The 18,974-nt window shown below is 41.6% G+C and overlaps 1 protein-coding gene and 1 long non-coding RNA gene across 5 annotated transcripts in view; one reads left to right on the top strand and one right to left on the bottom strand.

Moving 5' to 3' along the window:
* The window catches only part of AUTS2 (activator of transcription and developmental regulator AUTS2), a 1,201,476-nt gene that overhangs the window by 992,510 nt on the left and 189,992 nt on the right, over positions 1–18,974 (top strand). The gene's annotated exons all lie outside the window — the stretch shown is intronic.
* Positions 1,905–18,974, bottom strand: part of LOC118969229 (uncharacterized) — a 41,116-nt gene continuing 24,046 nt past the window's right edge. The window contains exon 3 of the long non-coding RNA XR_005057173.2: positions 1,905–18,098. This is a non-coding gene — a long non-coding RNA (uncharacterized lncRNA). The remainder of the gene's footprint in view (positions 18,099–18,974) is intronic.

Here is an 18,974-nt window from a genome sequence, read left to right on the forward strand (position 1 = left end):
TATATCATATATATTACTCATCAGCTTGTTTTAACAGGTTTGTTCAAATACAATTTATATGCCATAAAATTTGCCTATACTGTGTATGATTCAATTATTTTTTAGTAAATCACAGGGTTGTGTGCCCATCACCACAGTTCAATTTTAGAACATTCTCACATGCCAGTGAAATCCCTCCTGAGCATTTGCAGTCAACCCCCCATTACCACCCCCAGTCGAAGGTAGTCACTTATCTGCTTTCTGTCCCTGTATATTTGCCTTTTCTGAATATTTTGTATAAATGCAGTCATACAATATGTAATCTTTTGCATCTGGCTTCTTTGACTTAGCAAAATGTTTTGAGGTTCATCCAGATTGTGGCATGTATCAGTAGTTTAGTCCCCTTTATTGCTGAATAGTATTCCACTGGAGGGATACATATTTTGTTTACCATCTGCCAATTAAAGGGCATTAGTTTCCACTTTCTGGATAGCATTATTAATGCTGCCATGAAAATTGACATATACACCTTTGAGTGGACATCTGTTTTCACTTTTTCTGCTAGATACCTAGGAATGAACTGCTGGGTCACGCAGTAAGTTTCTGTTTTACTTGAAGATACTGCCAAATTGTCTTCCAATGTAGCTGCACTATTTTACATTCCCCCAGTGATGTATGAGGGTCTAATTTTTCCTTATCCTTGCCAACATTTGTAGTTGTCTCTCTTTTTAAATATAGCTATCCTTGTGGAGATGAGGTGATACCTCATTGTGGTTTTAATTTGCATTTCCCTAATGACTAATGATGTTGAGCATCTTTCATGTATTACTAGCCATTTGCTTGTCATCTTTGATGCAGTGCTGTTCAGACCTTTTGCCCATTTTTTAACTGTGTTGTCTGTCTTCTTATAATTGACTTTTAAGGTTCTTTATGCATCCTGGATACAAGACCCTTCATCAGGTATATGACTGGCACATATTTTCTCCAGTCAGTTGCTTGACTTTCCATTTTCATCCTGGTATATTTTGAAGTGCCAAGTTTTTCATGTTGATGAAGTCTAATTAATCAGTATTTTTCTTTCATGGATCATACTTTTGTTATTTTAAGTATGCCTCTATAAGGCTCGTTTGGAATTGCATTGGCTACGTGTCATGTAACCATTATACATGGTATAATTGTAAATGAACTTACACTTTAATTTCTTAAAACAACAAAAGTATGTATGTACCCAAGAACTCTATCTACCATAAGGTCACAGACTTTCTATTTATTTTCTAAAAATTTTATAATTTTAGCTCTTATATTTAGATCCATGTGATCCAGGTAACTGTTTTGCATGGTGTGAAGTAAGAGTTTCTTGCATGTGGATATCCAGCTGTCCCAGCACCATTTTTTAAAAAGACTATCCTTTCCCCACTGAAATATCCTGGCACTTTGGTCAACAATCAGTTAGCCAAAAATATAAAGGGTATTTCCAGACTCTCACTTCTGTACCTTTGATACCGTACCTTTGTATGTCTGTCATTATCTCAGTACCAGGCTGTCTTGATCACTAGAACTTTGTAGGATGTTTTTAAAATTGGAAATTATGAATCCTCCAACTTTCTTCTTCTTCTAAAGATTGTTTTGGCCATTTTGGGTCCTTTGCACTTTCATAGAAATTTTAGGATCATCTTATCAATTTCTGCAAAAGAAAAGTTGGCTAGGATCTTGAAAAGGATTCCATTTTTTTTATAGGGTTGCATTTAATCTACAGATCAAGTTGGATAGAATTACAATCTTAATAATGAGTGTTCAAAGCCTTCAATATGGAATGCTTCTCCATTTGTTTAGAATTTAATTTCTTTCAAAAATATTTTATAGTTTTCAGTGTATAAGTCTTATATATCTTTTATTAAATATATTCCATATATTTAAGTCTTTTTGGTATAATTGTGAATGAAATTACATTTTAATTTCTTTTTTTGAATTGTTTGTTGCTGCAATATAGAGATATAATTGATTTTTATATATTGATCTTATACCTTGTGATTTTGCCCAATTTGTTTATTCTAATTAGAGTAAATCAGGAGCTGTTCTGTGGATTCCTCAGGATTCTGCATATAGGATCATTCCCCCCGTGAAAAAGCATGGTTTTGCTTCCTCCTTTCCCACCTAGATGTCTTTTATTTCCTCTTCTTGCCTGATGCAGAATTTTAAGGAGTAAAACTCACCTAATGTCCTGACAGATGTTCATGACCACACTTGTAGATGAGGGGACATGTAGCCAATGGTAAGAATTCCAAATGAGCCTCATACAGGCAGAGGATAAATTGGTCACTGCTCTGCTGAGGAGCAGAAATGAAACTTTGCATCAACTTGTGGTTTCATGATTTCCCTCTTAGTGCGTGGTTCTTTTGGCAGCCTGAGCAGACATACATAGTAACTCCTGAAAATAGCATGAAAGGTCCCTGAGCAGGTAAAGATAGACGCCACACATCCTCCAAGCTCGTTTATGTAACGCACTGGAAAAGCTGTTACCTCCAACCTACATGTTGTCTTAACAAGCATGAGTATTTGGTTTTCTAGGGTTTTGTTTTATTTTGTTTTGCTTTCAGTTTTTTGTGTGTTTTGTTTTTGTTTTGGTAGCTATACTTTATTTAGGAAGGGACAAATTTATTTAAGAAGAGCCAAACCAACAGTTGAACACAAAGGACACCAAAAAATGAGAAGGTGGTAGCTGGCGGTGAGGGAGGACATCTAAAGGCATTAAACATTCCATCTATATCTCCTCGACACCTACTAGTACAAGCCTTGTACTCAAGAACTTAAAAGCACCACTGGCAGGACAATTAGAGGCAACTTCCCAGCCTTGGTAGGCCATGAGCACGCCAAAACCATGATGACCCCATCCATTTTGTGGCTGGTGAATCAGATTCGAGTGTAATATTTTATGATTTTCTCTATGAAATTCTAGCTTTTTAGAGTCAATACATTGTTCTAGTCTTTCAGGATCTCTTTGGATTCTGATTCTAGTTTCTGAGCTGAGGATTAGCAAGTAAACTGAGCAGTGATTTCTCACAGCATTAACCCTGTGTCCTCACAAAAGTTAAATCCCATTCACGCAAAATGAGCACACTAGCTCCCATAACTTCTTAAAAAGATCCTCATCAAGACACATTAGCAAAAGTCATACAGTAACAAAGTAAAATGCCTCCATCTAGGTAGGCTTCTCACTGTTGGAGTGGGAATTTACAGGTAAACAAGGGAAGAGACTAATCTATGTGGACATGGATTAGAGTTGGAGACATCAGTATGAGCTCATGTTTAGTTTAATATAGATATAGATGGTTGCATACAGAACTACTCACAGATCTGTTTATATGCAAAGGTTAATATATGAGCATATATATCTGTGCCCTGTCAGCTAAGACAGCCTAAAAAAAAAAGACACCCAGTAGCAAAAAGCATGCCTTCATCCAGTTCATGGTTTCTAAATACAATCTCCAGCAAAAGGAAAGGTGGCTCCTAAGAGAAATGGCCGATTCTAGAATCAGCCAGGAATATTTTATGGTGCCAGAAAGTAAGGAAATGCTAAAACAGAAGAAAATTTATGGAGAAGATATATCAAAGAATCATAGGAGCCAACTGAAGAATTCTTAATAGCCAAACTTGGAATGATTTAAGAAAATAGTAAATAAAGTAGCGCCAGATTTTAACCCAAAGTATAAAGTAGATATCAATGATTCCATAATGATACAAATAAATTAATAAAAGTGGCAGAAGAGATAAACCTCCTCATGCAGAAGAATTCCAACTAATTCATACAGGTACTTCACCCTTAAGGAGGGGGAGCAAAAACCCCATTCCTCAGAAACGGTCTGAATGGTATTGGCTGCAGGGGGGTGGGGTGAGGGGTGTCACTGTACAGTGGAGAAGACACCTGACAGTCACTGCTTGAGCCCCAAGATCAAGACCAAATCAACAGTCACCAATCATGTTGGTGGAATATACTCTTGATATTATATAATGAAAATGACATTTCACCTCCCCAGTTTTATTATAAGAAAACAACAAATAAATTCTAACAGTGGAGCATACTACTGAATAGCTCAATACTTCAAAAAAACGTTAAGGTCCTCAAATCTCAAGGAAATTTGGAGAAATTTGCCCTAGTCAAACCGAGCCCAAGGAGACAAGACAACTAAATATAATGTGCTATCGTAAGTAGGATCCTGGACCAATAAAAAAAGTAAAAACCAAGGAAATCTGAATACATTTGGTTCATCACTTGTAATGAATGCACCATACTTATCTTAGATGTTAATAATAGGGGAAACTAGGTGCGGAGTATATGGGAATATTCTGTACCATCTTCCAGTTTATTTGTAAATCTAAAATTGTTCTAAATATAAAGTCTTTTTAAAGGGAAAAGCAACGTCACTCCCAGTTTTGAAAAACCTTAAAGGGCTGGCATCAGTTATCTGGAAAATTTATTTGTGAGGAAAACTTATTCTGTGATCATGATAGATAAGTGCAGTGTTGCTGCATTATCCCTGCCTCCCTGAGCGAGTTAATGTTTCTAAGAGAAGAGAAGAGGGTGGGAGAGTGTTGTGGGGAGATGTATGTGTGTGTATATGTGCTTAAACAAGAGGAAAAAGCAAATTCTAAATTGTTAAAACCTCGGAGTGGAACTTAATCTAATTTATAAGCAGTTCCACTAGATATGTGCGAAGATTTTTTGTTGTTATTGTTAAAGAGGAAAACTAGTTTCAGGCATTATTAAGCTTTTTTCTCCTCCCAGAAGCTAAGAAAACCATCTGTGAGAACCTGTTTGCATGTTTGTTTTCTACAATAAAATGCAAAATACTTCTTCCTGTTAGTGGATTATACCATATGTCTCTCCCTGTAACAAAATCAGCATGTTTATTAATGAACCCAATCAGAGGCAAAGATTTAGAAAGATTTAAGGAACTGAATTTTCCATTCAACACTTCAGCAAAAGAAACTTCTAGTTAGACATCATTGCTGTGTTTGGAAAACAGAAGCTTTTTTTCTCCTTTAAAATCAACTTACTTGGCAGGGGACAGAAAGCAGGAGAAGAGGCCTTTGAAAAATTTTTGTAGAAAAAAAGTCTGCATTTAAGAATGGCATCTCCTGCCTGATGATTCCCCTACTGATTTATCCACAGTTTATATGTGATTAGTATTTCATCTGATCAGTTTCCTTTTTTCCAGACAGACTAATTAAAGTGCTCGATGGCCCAAATCTCCCATATCTGAAGGCAGTGACAGGCCTGTAGGCTTCATGGAGTGACAGGAAGCAAATGAAGTAGTTTTCGCCATACTGGCAAACCAGCCCAAGGTACCCATAATGGAAATGTCTGAGTGTTCCAGCACCAGCTCTCCCTGGCATCTGAATAATCAAGGGAGTGGTGTGATCAGGTGTGGCACAGGCTTTAGAAAAGATAAATGTCTCACCTAGCACCCTCAAGACTGCAGTTCACATACTGGGGCTGTCAGGGACCAGGCAAGAGGCCTGAAGCCAATGACTTCCTCTCTCTAGACCCCCTTTGCCCATCTGATAAATGAGGATATCAGCTCTGCTGTTCCTTCATTTCTGAACTTGTGGAAGAGTGGACTAGGCAGCAGAGACCATAAACAGTGGAAGTCTAGAAAGCCAGCCCTGGGCAAATTGGAGGGTAGATGTTTAGTTCTGCTTGTTCCGCCTCCATCCAAGTGTTCCCTCCACTTGATGGTGTGGACACAGCCCCATAAGCTTAGTTCTCATTTCAGTGCACTCATTTGTCATGCACTGTGGCTTCTTAGAAGTCTTATAAGAAAATGAAGCCCTCATTCCCTGGGCACAGCTCCAAGGGGAAAGGTGCCTGGTGAGCCTTGGAAGGGCAGGGACAGGCCTTCCTCCTGGGGTCTGTGGGCCGTGTTTCTGGGCTGGAGTCATGATACACACAGCTCTCAGCCAGGCAGCTCCCCAAGTGTCCTCTCTGCCCTTGCAGACATCACAAAAAGTGACTCCTTGTTCTGATAAGCTAGAGCAAGTGAAGTCAGGGAGGAGGTTTGGGCAACGTTTATAACTAGGAGAAGAACCATTGGCTCATACAGGGAAGGAAGAGCTAAACATTTACCAGCTAATGGTTTTTGAAACAGTTTTTTAAGGTTGTATTTGGCAATCCTCATGAAAAGGCCTCTTGACTGCCTTCCAACGGCCCCATTGCTGGGATGGACACTTATCAGTAGCCCCCAACCTGACCAAGTCCCCCAAATGACCTGCCACATATACACCAATAAGCCACATGTCCTCAAGGAGTACTATTTGGCCCCAGATGCTCTTGCTTGTCCTGAGATCTCTCTTACCTCTGTGGCTTTCTCTCACCACAGGATCTGGCCTGGTGGTAGAGGGATAAGAAGCTTAGCAACAAAGTCCGCTACCCTGTGAGACCAGGCCAGAGGTCAGGAGCTCCTGAGCTTAGGAAGCTGTCCACGAGCCAGGGGTGTGTGGCTGATAAAGGCCCCCACCCGCCCCTGGAAGGTCTGAATGCTGAGTTCCCAAGTGACTGCCAGAGGGCAGCCCAGATGGACAGTGATCAGATGGCACAGTGGACAGCTGGCCTCCAGTGGTGAGAGTGCTGAGCAAGGAGGCATGGTTGAAGATTTGAGCCCATGTTAATTGATTTTGCTCTACTTCATCTTTATAGAATTTTTTTAGTTCGATTCATCAAATATTTGCTAGATTTCTGTTCATGCCAGGTAACAGAGCTAGGCACTGTGAATGCAGAGATGGATGAAATACGCCCCTTTCCTGGAAGAGACAAACGTGAACAAGTAACCATCATTCATTATGACTGATACTAGATTATCTGGAAGGAACAGTAGAGACAGACCCGGATGAATTGTTGGAAGCATGCTGTTAGAACAGCACCAATCTATCTTCCCTAGACACAAAACCCTCAGAACCAAGACCCAGCAGAAGGAAAAATTCCTGTGCTTGTTAGAGCAGGACTTCATTAATTCTTTCAAGGAAGGTTCAAACACATAACTTGAATAAATGATTCCATGAACAGATAAATTTGGGCAATAATGGGTTAAATAAAGTTAAACATGCTCCTTTCACTGATAGTTTGTTTTTAACTGCAGGACTTCTCAGGACCTTGAGAATGCTCAGCATAGTTTATGAATATCCCAGAGGAGGATATGGTATGGTGTTGAGGGTTTTGATTTGGGAGCCTTTTCCCACAAAGCATCTTTTTGGACCTGAGACCCTCCTGTCCTTGGCTCCAGCACAGTGTCTTTGGCACTGAGAGCTTGTGCAGTGGCACTCCGGCCCTGGCTCCCCTCACTATGGCTGCAATTGCATGGCCTTGGGAAATCTAACCCTCTTTGACCCCATTTCCTCACTGAGAGAACATGGTAGTGACATTGGCCTATCCTACAGGATTGTTATGGACCACAATATCTGAAGCAATTTGTACTAATAAGGGCTAGGATGATAATTGCTGCATAATGACAATTATAGTTATAATAAAGCCCTCCAGGCCTTAATTAATTGACTGCTCTGAGACTTGTGACCTCTCCCCCTTTCCTGAAATTTCCCTTTCCTTATGCTCTTTACCCACATCTTTGGTCTACTTCTTATAACTACCCCTTAAAATAAATGTTGGCATCCTGGAAGCTTCTGTTTTTGGATCCTTCTCTTTTCACTATGGACCATTTCTCAGTATTTCATTGTGTCAACATTCCCTGTATACTGATGGCCACCCATATTTCTGTCTTTAACATTAACTGCTCTGGATGCAAATTGCCACTTTCTCACCAGGTATCTGAGTGTAATTATCTCCAGCTCAACACCATTACATCTAAACTTTTTACCATTCCCCACATACTCTGCTCCTTCATAACTGCATGTTCTCTTAAGTGCTGCTGGTGAACTCCTATGCATCCTTCAAGACCCAGCTTATCAGAAAGCGCCGGATTCTGGGCAATGACGTGCTGTTATTCCCAGTGTCTCCTCCTTGCTTACTTCCTCCTCTGTGCTCCCAGAGAACTTTGTACCTACCTCTGATGTGTCTCATATTGGCATTGTGGTTTTCAGTGTGGGTTTTCTGAAGCAAACGATTATGCCTTACTTGAATTTAAATTCTCATCACTCAGCAGAGTACAGGGCACTTGGTAAGTCTGTTAAGTTGGATGCATGTACCTCATTCTAGTCATGCCTGTGCAACAGAAGAGGGTTTCATCTTTAATGCCACATCTGGCTTTACACTGGAGGCCTCAACCTGCTGGATACACAGATTTGTTCTTTTCCCTTCTGGCTAGAGCTTGTAGGCACCTCTGGCTGCAGCTTTCCCTTGACTCTCAGCTGGAGAGTGCTTCCAGCCTTGATTGGCAGAGGTGAGCAGAAGGCCCACTTTCTCCTCCCCAGCTTGGCTAAGTCATGTTGGTATTCTGGCCGCGTAGCCATGCTTGGTATTGAGCACATGCTTTGCAGATTAGCCTGTTTGTATAGCCAATCGAACATGTGCTCCATTAAAAATTAAAGCATCCTGTTTTTAAGGATGGAGCAGGAGACATCAGCTGCCACTATGTAGCAGACATGCAAAGCCCCAGAGCCCATTACCATAGGTTACAGCGAATGTTAATCAGTGCCAGTGCAGTTAAATAATGCAGTTCGTGCAGATGGCAGCTACTACATCTCCTCACAGATGTGTCCTCAAGTCCCGGCGGTTGTGTATCACAGGAGTTGTCGGGAACAGTCAGATCTGATGCTGACTGTCAGTGCCACCTTTTGTGTTTGTGTTCATCCACCAGCCAGCTGAAGGTGATGATCAGGATGACTCCAGGCCCTCCTCCAGCCCTGCCAGAAGCTGGAGCAGGGAGTTTGTGTGAGGTTCATAGGAAAGCAGGAGTATTTTGTTAGACAACCAAGAACACCCAAAGTAGAGCTCTCCGGTCTCTTCCATGAAACCTTCCCCAGCTGCACCCTGTGAGGGGCATCCAAGCAGGTGGATGAGGGCAGTCCCCCGCCTTCACTCTACGCTGCTCCCTGTTGTTGGCAGGCAAGAATTTCCATGTGTTCCGCCTCCCTTGCTTCCACAAGTGCAGGGAGGCCTCACGGTGTCAGAAGGTGGAGTTCCCACAGCAACTCCTGTGCGGAAGCGCCTGATTCTGAGCAGCGACATGCTGTTGTTCCCTCAGCGCAGGCGCCTGGCTCTGTGGCCCAGGCGTCCCTGCCCACGGGCCCCTGAGCAGGCCCCCTCCTGGTCCTTAGAATTAGGGAGCGAATCCCCACTGCGCTGCCAGCAGTAGAAGGCGCCCAGCACGGCAGGGGGCCACACCGCTCCCGCCCCGGGGCGCTGCCCTCGCCAGGGGGGCTTTCACCGGCAGCTGCTGGGTGGCCTCCCGCGAGGGCAAGCCCGCCACTGCCACGGTGCCAGAGCGCCCAGGGCGCTGCCTCCCCGCCACGGCAGCAGCAGGCACAGTGACTGAGCCCCGCCACTGGGACACTGGGTTATCAAGAGAGAATGGAATTAGGCTCCAGGTAATCAAGTGTGGGAAGTTTTTAAAGAGAAAATCAGGGAGATGTCTCCTGATATACTTAAATGTTTTACCTAAAGGTATAAGCTTCAGCGTCCTGAAAAATGCACTATGGTAATAAAACCCAATCCCAAATATTATCAAATATGTGAGGTTATAATGAAGCAATGAGAAAAATAGAAAGAAATTTTATTCATCTTATTTTCTTTCTAGATTGTCATACTACACTGTGTTCTTCATTCCCAGGACAGCAGATTGCACAGTGTGAGTGTAATGTGTTGCTGTATATAACCGCAGATGTAGAAATGAGATGCAGGAACCAGGGTCTGGCTTTCTCTCTCTCGCTCACCTTTCTTCTAAATTCAGATACATTGTTCCTCTTTCATCTTAAAAAATGCAGCATTGAAAGCCATGTGTCAGTTGTTATCACTGCCACTCTTTTATGTCTGCCGTCCTCACCCTCATGTGTTAAAGATTTTACCATCTAACTCACCTCTCTTTCCACTAAGACTCAGCATCCATGTGAGCAGCCCATCTGACCCTTAGGTCTCCCAATTCCTGGCCTCCTAGCACCCACCTCAGCCCCCATCCCTATTGCCACACCCTACCAATTTTTAAATTGTGATTTCCAATGATTGGAGGCAAGGACCTGGTCAAGGAACTGAGGCCAGGGTGCTCAAAGCCCTCCGTTGCCTTCTCTTCACATTTAGAACTATGATCCCTGCCATGTCTGATGCCAGCCAACTGCTCCAGTCTCACCTCCTACCCCTCTACTCAGTCACAGAGGCCTGTCCTCCCAGTAGGCTGAGCCTATGTGCACCTCAGAAGTTTGTTCCATCGACCTGAATGCTCCATCCCCTTACAGGGTCATTTGACTCATTCCCCTAATCCATTAGGGTCTCTCTATTTAAATGTCACTCCTCTGGGAGGCTTTACCTGGCTGCTCTGTCAAAACAATAGTACCTCCTCTACCCCAGATTCCTTGTATCTCCTAATCCTGCTTTGCTTTTCTTCATAGCGTTCAGCCAACATTTGCACACACACCTCCACCTCCACTTATTCATTGCCTGTCACCACTGGAGTGGTGGTGTCTTGAGGACAGGGATTTTGCATTTAATTTTATCACTACACCCGCTGTGCCTCTAATGGTCCTGCATAGGAGAATTAATTAAGTGAATGGTTGAGGGGAGGATGGAAGAAGTGTGTGCCAGAAGCAAATTTTGGAAGTAGGGCTTTATGGAGGCAGGTCATTTAGAAAGCTTTCTAGGAAGTTATCAAAAGCATATTTTTCATATATTAACATTTTGTAAATGAGCAAATTTCAGTTCCAAAAATTTGAGAAAGGAGAAGAGATTATTTTCCTAATATTTTGTGAAATCCAGGACAGACTATTTCTTCAAGCTGCAAGACACCTCGTACTGCCTTCAAAGCTCCCTGTCCCTGTGTCCTTCAATGGTGGGTGCCTCTTCTGTTTCTTCCCGAAACATTTTTTTTAACTGCTAATTTTGTCCTTTGGCTGAAGACTAAAACAAAGTTTCCTAATCCCACAGCAGGCAAATACAGTTGATGTTTTTAGCGGGTTTGGTTATATACTTGAAAGCAACTGATTCAAGTAAAAGCACAATGGGGGCAAAAAATGAAACCATGGCTTAAAGTCCCAGCCATGCCAAAGGGACCTTCTCTGAAGTGCTGTGGCATTTCATTCTTGTCGTTTCTTAGGATATAAATCATAATACTGGTCCCCTTTACTTTAGACAAGTCAGACTCTGGGAAGTTTTAAAGGTTTGTATCTGTGAGCAAAAGGGCCATTAAGGTGCCTCATCCCCACTCCCCTGGTTTGGAAGAAAAGCTCCAGACCAGGGCAAGGCTGTCATCATTTTATAATTTCATCTCCATCAGTCTTTATCTTCCCTTTTCTGAATCTCAGCAATGAGGTCATAGCCTCCCTCTCCAGATTTTCTAGTTGGCTTCTTGTTTTGCCAATAAAAGCTCAATTTCTTCCTGTAGTCAGTCCATTACCGAGGCCCTTGCTCTGAAGACCGTGTGGGCCTCTGTGCCAGCTGAGATGCTTTGGGCTGCAAGTAACAGCAGCTGAACGTGGCCATAAAACAGGGACGTTCAGTTAACTGTCTCACAAAGTGAGATGTCCCACTGAGGGTTGGACAGCCATCTCTGAGGTTTTCTTTGCTTCACCTTCTGTTGGTAAGATGGCTGTCTCAGCTCCAAGCATTGTATGCGCACCTCGTATGCCCAAGGGCGGAAGAGAGCAGACCTACCCCTTCATTGCATCTTTCTTTTAATTAGGAGGGAAAATCCTCCCCAGAGACCCTACAGTAGACTTCCCTCACATCTTATGATGACCTAGCCAGAAACAGGTTACATGTACACCAAATACCAGTCAGAAGCACATGCAGATTAGCTTAGGCCACTTGATCATCTTCTGTGCACATGGCTGTCTGATACCTGAACAAAGCTGGGGTTTACCAATAACGAGAAACAGGACAGATTGCTGGGGAGACAATTACCTCTGCGGTACAGTGGTACAGCCCACTGCTTCTACTGGGAAAAACTCCCTGCAGCGGGAGTAGTGGATTAACCTCAGGTCTGTTTTAATTGAGTAGAATATTATAAAGTACTTAGAAGTGATCTTATAACACAAGCTTATTTATATCACACTGTCCATTTACATACTCTAGGATAGCACTTACCACACAGCATCATGATCCTGTATCTATGTGTCACTAGGGGCTTCTGATTTCTTGTGTTCAGATCACCCAGTACAGTGTCTAGAACTTAACAGAGTTAAAGGCTCACCCAGTGTTTCCTGAATGAATAAATGATCAAATGAATGAGTGAACAAACAAATAAATGATGAGTAAGGTATTCTTGAAGCCATGGCTTGTGAAGAAGAATTGAAATAATTATAAATGTTTATCTGGAGAATGAATGAATGAATGAACAAACAAATGAATAAGCAAATGATGACAAAGATGTTTGGAAGCCATATCCTATAAACTGTTCAAATGACTATAGATGTTCACCTAGAGCAGAGAAGTTTTGAAGAATACAATGACTTTTTGCAATACAATACTTAAAATTCTTTCCAGTGAAAGATTGGAATTAGTTTATGGGATCTCTTAAGGGTAGAACTAGGAAAAGTAGGTTGAAACTATGAGGAGACAGAAAATTCTTTCTTGTGTTGAGCTACAACCCAGAAGTGGAGCTGTTTAAACATGGAATTAACTTCCTGAGGAAAATGAGCTTGCCATCACCAAGCACAGGACAAGGCCACTTGGCGGGATATTGGAAGAGGGGTTTCATTTGTCATTGGAGATTGAGCCAGATGATGCTTATTCTCCGATGTAACCCTGGCAGTGATGGAATTCTCTGAAATTTTAAGAAGCAAAACTCTTACACTAAATGTTGAAATGAAGAAAGTGCAGTAGTTACTTTTGAAGTAGCAAGAGATTTTATGATAGTATGCAACATCTTCAAGTAATCCACCTGTATCTTTTATTCTCAATTATATGTGCTGTTCTTCTGTTGAGCCCAATTGTTTTGATAGGAGGAATTTTTTAAAAAGGAAAAGGTGTTAGTTAGATTTTTTTGGTTTTAAACCAGTCTTAATGGGATCTGCTCCTTGCTTCAGGACATCATCGTGTTTGTGTGTTACTAAAGTTAACCCGGCACACTCCTGATGCACTACAGAGAGAATGAAGAGAAGCGCTCAGCCTCAGGGGCTGGGGAGCAGGACTGGGTGCAGAGCAGCCCTTCACTCGGGCTGTCTCACTGGCCACCTGCAGAACTGAAAGTCAGAGGAAAGCGATGGAAACCAAGAAACTGCGGGACGTCATTCAGTCTTGTAATTATGGTGAGGAGGTGTACTGCATATGTATGTTCCCTCCATAAAACAGGTGTTCTGCCCTTAAAATGGTAATTATAGACTATTTCAGATCAATGATCTTCACTTATTTCATATCACTGTGGTATTTTTTCCACATCTAACTACCGTGTGATGTAGAAAGCTTGCTCACCCTTGAAAACATCAAAATGTATATAGATTTTCTGAAATAAGCCCCCCTTCTGGAAGTATTTTGTGATTAGTTCCAGAATGTAATATCCTGAGGAAGGTTTAGGTTGGCCCTTTATTTTGATATAAAATAGAGTAAAATCACTGTACGATGAGTGATTTTACTTCCACTAGCCTATTGTCTTTGTGGTTTAATTTGAGGCCATGTGTAGATTATTTTTCTTGCATTATTTCATCAGCTGTCGGTTATACTAATATAATATAATTCATTCAGTGCTGTGATTTTTAAAAGACATGACTGGAAGCACAGAAGGCAGTTTTTTGAAAGTTTATTTAGATGATTGTAGGGTATCAGACTGCTTCAATTTTCTTCACACTCAGGGTCTTAAGGGTCACTTGTGGATCGCACATGATCTTGGATGCTCAAGTGATTATTCACGATTGTGTTTTTTATACCCAGCACATAAAAATATATCTGCAGCTTCTTTATTATCATCCTTTGAAAGACTGTGTCTTGCCTGTGGGGTGTGCAATTGTGTTTGCTACTTAGATTACAGGATACATGATGTATCTCTTATTTAACATGAACAGTAACCCTTTTAAGGAGATTTTATTTCAAGCTTACTCTATTAATATATTCACTCTTGGGCTTTGATTATAATAATGCAGCAAATTTACGTTTGCATATATAGTGGGTATCATTCAGGAAATCATTTGAAAATCATTCATGAAACACAAGCTATGCATGTCTTGTTAGTCCCTAATGGTTATATGGAAATTAGAAATTCTCTGCTCTTGTATGTGAATAAATGATTGAGATCCATGGAAGCATCTAGAAAAATAGTTCTTCAGTTTGTTTTGAACATGAGGATAATTTCATTGTTAAAAATTAAAAAGAATGAGATTCCTATTACCATCTTGTAATTCTAAAAATATAAAATGCAGGTACTGAAATACATGTCAGTAAAATGATATAATGTCTGGGGTTGTTTTAAAATTATCTGGAAAGGTGCAAGTAGTAGGGATGAGTACGGTATATAAGGAACAAGGCTGACCATGAGTTGATCATTGTTAAAGCTGGGTGATGATAAATTAGGGTTTATTATACAGTTCTTTCTCCTCTAATACATGTTTGAAATTGCCCATTAAGAAAATGCACAAGGAATGAAAAGTTACTGTGAATTTAGCTGTGCTTTTAAAAAGAAAATGTATTTTTAATCACTGAAGCATCTCTATATGTTTGAAAAAAACAGTCGTTATGTGAAAGTAGTGTCTAACTTATTGAGACTGGAGACAGAGCTTTGTGCTCATGGATCCTGGAATTTCTTTGCTGTAAATATTAGAATACAATAGAGAAGCAAGTTTAAGGCAGCTTGGTACATACTGTGCACACAACCATTGAGTGCATTGCAAGTGATGTGACCCTTGGCTGCAGAAGCACGTCTCTAGGAAGGTGCTGTTCCCTCATTGCTTAGAAAAGACAGTGCCCCACGGAGGAAGGTGATGCTGCCACTCCAGCAGTGGTAACAGTTAACCCAGAGTATGTAAGGTTGATGCAGGTTGGAAATTCTAGAATAGGAAGCAAGTAACCTAGCCCATTCAGAAACTTACAAGCCTCCAAGTAATAGCAATTTTACTTTAATTCAGCCTCTGCCAGATTTGCCCTTGGCCACTGTCACCCATGCCAAATTGCCAACAACTTCCTTGTCTGTCTGACCTCAGTCATGTTGACCTATTCCTTCTGTCTCCTCCCCAATTAGAATTTAAAACATCTGCATTATATTTTGGCTTCTATGACGATTGGAAGGGAAAAGCATATTTGCTGTCTTTTGTCCCTAGCCAGTTTTGAAGTTTTGATTGGGACCTTATTTCCTTGAAAGTCTTGGCCTAGAAAAGCATGCAGGTGAAATTATTCTGAATTTATAATTACACACACTTAAAATCTTAGATTACATGGGGATTGGATATCTAGAATGAATCAGCCATAGAAAAATGTTTCTTCTTAAATATTATTAAATATTGGAACATTATACAAAGATAACATTGAGATTTTTAATTTGTGGTTCAGCTCTGTTGCTCACTTAAAGTTTAACTATTTCCCACTGTTTAAATATCTCTATCTGATCTCCTGTGCTAACCTATCATGTCCAAAATTTTTGAAAAACAGATGAATGATCAAGGAATTTAAGGAATGCTCCCCCTGTGAAGCCAGAAGGATGTTCTTGAGGGAAAAAAAAGAACGCATGAAACTTATTTAACAAGAAAGATTTGAGTCGGGTAATCTACATAATATATCCGCTGGCATTAAGGCTGTCATCTTGGTATTGCATTTCTGGTACGAATTTCGCAATAGCTGTCTTTCACTGTCAGTTCTAATAAAGAGTGTTGGTCAGCTTAAATTCCCTGGGAGCTCAGAGTTATGTTTTGTGAACTGCATGTGCCTGAGGCCCCTCATGCATGATTTAAACTGCTTTGTAAATGTCAATAGGTGGAAAAGCATTGGATCCCTTGTAGATTTCTCCAAATCCTCAAAGATGTGTATGCCATGTATAAACCATGCTGCACTCTCAAGGCCATTGCTGCTTTTTAGACTTGCCTAACTGGGGGTTTAAGGTATTGCCAGAAGCAAAATAATATTAGTGTGTGCATGTCTCGATCCAACTGGCCAATGAAACCCCTTATTAAGAAAACCTTTGCACCAGAGAAACATCTCCAGTGACCTGAAATGGGCACATCTCATGAATGTTGAATGTTCTTCAAACTCTATTTCTTCATTCTTCACTTTTCAAAACACGCATTTGACTTGATTGAATTTACTGATTCATAGTACTACATTTATTCCATGACAGCTATACGGGGCTGTAGAAAGATAGTTACACCGGGAGTTCTCAGATGTGAGTCCAGTCCTGGTTCTGCCATGCTCTGGCTGATCGGCCTTGGGCAAGCCACTGAAACTTCGGGGACCCTTCTTTTTGGATCCATTGAGGCTGAACCCAGGAGGTTGAATTAAATTATCTCCAGTTATTCCTCTCTGCTCCAGCACCAGGGATTCTAAGAGATAGTAACAGCCAGCCAGTGTGACACTGTTAAAGCTCTGGGAGCACATGTGACTTTCTAATTAGGCTTATTCTGCTCTCTTCTGGGCAGCAGAAAGTGCCAGCAGGAGCCCCAAAATGGCCAGCAGCAATCATGTAAAGAGGCGTCAGTGTCAGCCTGAAGGCTCAGCAACTCATTTTTGTTCAAAGCTCTATCTTGTGATGTTTTCCATTGGCCTGAGAACAGTGGGGAGGATGCTCCCCTGCCATTTATGCCCCACAGCATGCCCCACCCCAATTATATTTCTTAGGTAAAAGATGTTCTCGCATGTCTGAAGAAGCCAAACCAATGGTAACAATGGTATGGCCTTCCAGGGTGGAGGACCCCCATTGGAGTACAGCCCCTAGCCTGGCTTTCTCAGCTCTTTCTTACTCATTTTTGTACCCGCAGCCACGCACAGTGCCTGGAGACAGAGGTGCTTAGGAAATGCATGCTGTGTAAACTGAGTCAGCCTTCAGGACAGAGGTGGCCCTTTTGTTCTTCCTCTTTATTTTTGATCCCTACATAGTTCTGAATGAGTTGCTTTGATCATTTCTTTCCACATATTCTAACTTAGTTTCCAACAGTATCTTTCTTGAGGAGACAGTTTTGGGGGGCCAAGGAGGAGTTCTTGTGGTAGCTCTGAAGCTGGCCTGCCTGAGTTTGAATCCTCACTTTCCTCTTACTCACTGTGTGACCTTGAGCAGTTAACTCTTCTATGTCTCAGGTTTTAATCTGCAAAGTGGGGATAATGTGAGTACCTGTCTCATCAGATGTGAGGAGGTGCATGATGCACGGAAAGCTCTTACAACAGTACCTGGCCTATGGAACTGTTAGTTGTTATTAATACTGTTTTTTCTTGATGGTTTTATTATTTCTGAAAAGAGTTATTTAAATTGAACCTTTTAAAACAGAGAGAGCCAGGGCAATTGCAGTCAGCCTGGAAAAAATTCACTTGCCTAATTCCTCAGACTCCACACCAGTGGTCTGAAGTAGGCAGGGCTGGGGACCCGGGGATTGCCTCACAGGCCAGGTCTGTATTCACATGGTTGTCTTGCACTGCTCCTGGAATACACCATCTCGATGTCCACATCCACAGCAGTCATACCAAAGCTGATCTGGCACTCTGCAACCTGGAGAGCCCTTTGAAACACTGTCACGGCCAGTGTTCCATTTGCATGTTTGTAGAATGTCAAGTAAGCACATTCTTTGTCACCCTCTGACATGACCTCAGGGTTACTTTCTGTGGTTGTTGACAAATTTTTAGACATCTTGGTTTTACCAGTGGAAACCTTGAAGAGTGACAAATGGTTCTTGGAAGAGTTGGTACATACTATAAAATGTCAGCTGGCTCCTTTATAACCCGGTGATGTCCAGTGTCTAAGCTGTGCTATCAGCGTGGTCTGTAGATAACACACCCTCATGACGCGCTGCTCTCCCCAAGTACTTTCTGCAGCTGTTCTCGTTGAAGACTCAGTTGACATCTGTAATAGATATCAAATGGAGAGCTCTTATTTTATCACTCTCTCTGTTTCAACACTGGTGCTCCCCGTGGACTGTTGGAAACAGGCAGCCAGCACATTATGGGAAAGGTGACTTGCTTGAGTCCCTGTGCCCTGAGGATATTATCAAGTGCTGGGGAACCTTGTTAGCTCATAAAGTTGGTTCAAACCAATTATTGCTGTGCGACCATTACCAGTGCAAAGAATGTAACTCTTTTAAATTCTTACCCATAAAGCCGATCTTCCATTACATTATATCATAGAACAGAGCTTCTGATCTAGCCACAGTTGTATCCCACTGGCTGCAAAGACTAAACACTGCATTTTCTGCACAATATTGGTTACCCTTCAGTGCTTCACGGAGGCAGCAAGACTGCTATTTATGGATTTACTTTCTGTCTCCCTAGTTCAGCGCAGTCAGTTCTGACACACTGTCCCAGTAATCTGATCAGCCATGCTGCTTTTAAATGAAGGTCTAGGCCTTGGCCTCTGCAGAGAGGGTGACAGCTGTCAGATACAGATAGCAGGCTACAGATCCTGGCTGCTAACACCCTCTCATTCATTCCCGCTACAGATCATTGACCACAGCTTGAAACCGTGCTTTACAGTCGGCCGATTAGTTGGCAAGATATCTACATACTATATTAGCAAGGTCAACCACTGAGATAAAGAAAAAACGTCAGCCCCTGCACTATTTTTAAACCATTAGCCATTTGTTAAAGCCAGTTATTTTGGTACCTGTCTCTCTTCCTGTCTTTTTTTTTCTCCCTCAGAAATAAAACTGAAAAACTTGTTAAAACTCTGTCAGAGTTCATCAAGACAGTTCAAATCTGAGAAGGTACAGTCTTTCTCAGAAAC

This window comes from Manis javanica, chromosome 10 (genome assembly GCF_040802235.1).
Source record: "Manis javanica isolate MJ-LG chromosome 10, MJ_LKY, whole genome shotgun sequence".
In the NCBI taxonomy this organism is placed as follows: Eukaryota; Metazoa; Chordata; class Mammalia; order Pholidota; family Manidae; genus Manis; species Manis javanica.